Source organism: Carlito syrichta, unplaced genomic scaffold (genome assembly GCF_000164805.1).
Source record: "Carlito syrichta isolate Samal-C Ts95f unplaced genomic scaffold, Tarsius_syrichta-2.0.1 Scaffold305117, whole genome shotgun sequence".
NCBI classification, from domain to species: domain Eukaryota; kingdom Metazoa; phylum Chordata; class Mammalia; order Primates; family Tarsiidae; genus Carlito; species Carlito syrichta.
In genome coordinates, this window is record NW_007249213.1 from 28216 (window position 1) to 29920 (window position 1705).

Below are 1705 nucleotides of genomic sequence, written 5' to 3' on the forward strand. Positions count from 1 at the left end.
GAGGGGAGGGGGAGGGGAGGGGGAGATGAAACCCCCAAAAGGAAATCGGTTTGATTTGATTGACTGTTATACTCACAGTCTTGTTAAGAAATATTATTAAACTGATAAATAAAATTAAGGGGACAACTCCCTGTCCTTTTAAGGATATTTAATTTTCTAGAAGAATGTACCATTGTTTGACTTTGCTATTCGTTATTAATAAAGGCCTCAATCTGTGAAGTTCATGTAACTTGGGTCCAGTAGAGATGCTAATGATTTCTGTTCAGAAAGATAAAAACCATTAAAGATTATAGTTTTCAGTTTATTGTCCTGTATAACATTGACTAGTTTCATATCTTGTCCAGTGATGATATCTTAACATTCCTTTATTAAATTGCCTATAAATACCCAGTTTCTCATTGTTCTTAGAAACAGCATTCCTGTAACCGAGTACTTCATTTGAAAATGAATTTTAAAAGCTTTTTTTCTTGTCTCTGTCTCCTAAGATATAACCTTAAAACATGGTTGAGAGATTTCTTTCCTTCCTTTTCCCACTAGACACACCCTTACATTGCATTCACTTATCTAATTTCGTGCTTGCTTAGAAGTTCCAGGATTTAATCTTGAAGCAAACTAACAGCAGTGGGATTGCCCCCACCTAGAGATTACCTCAAGGCTGCAGTTAGTCTCCAATTTGGAGATAGTTCCAGCCCACACACCAGATGTGGCAATAACTCAAGATAGTCATTGGAACAAGCCATGTGGACTGGCTCCCACTGTCACTCTTACATGCTCCCCACATCCCTGTACACAGCCCAAAGTCGAAATGAACTGTTGGAGACATGAGCCTGGCCATTTCCCCAACTGCTGCCTTTTGGAATACATTTTCCTTTCACTATCTCTCATCTCTCTATTGGCTTTGGGCGGCAAGTGGCCAAGTTTGTTTTCAGTTACATTATCATCTGGCTGAGTTGCATAAAATTTAAACTTGTGTTCATTCTAATTTGTATGAGTCATATTTATATATATATATTTTTGGAGTCTCACTCTGTCGCCCAGGCTGGAGTGCAGTGGCATGATCATGGCCACTGCAGCCTCAACCTGCTGGGCTCAGGTGATCTTTCCGCCTCTGCCTTCCAACTAGCTGGAACTGCAGGCACACGCCACCACGTCCAACTAATTTTTTGACTTATTGTAGAGATGAGGTCTCGCCAAGTTGACCAGGCTGGTCTCGAACCCGTGGACTTCGGAAATCCTCTCACCTCAGCCTCCCAAAGTGCTGGGATTATAGGAGTGAGCCAACACACCTGGCCGTTTTAAATTTTTTTGAAAATTACACTTGGACAGGCTGGAGGAAGGGGTCTATGGGCTACCGCAGAACACTGTCTAGAACCTCAGTCCCTTCTTTCTTCATGCTGGATCCTCTTCCAGCCTCCTCCTTATCTTGGCACCCACCACCCCTGCACTGGCCTCCCCCATCCATGTTGACTTCCCAGATGTCTGCTGTATCCTGGGAAGGCAGAAAACAGACCCTCCCACCCCTGCCCTCACCCCCACCTACCGAAAAAAGCACTGAAGCCTAGGACAGCGACAAGAGCGATGGGCTGGCAGTGGAAGAAGACTGGGTAACTCAGTGTCCACCGACCAAAGTGATTTACAGGGAAAAGCCCTCCAGGGTTAGGAGTGGAGAGGGTGGAGACTGGAGGAGAAAGAACCCAGTGCCCTT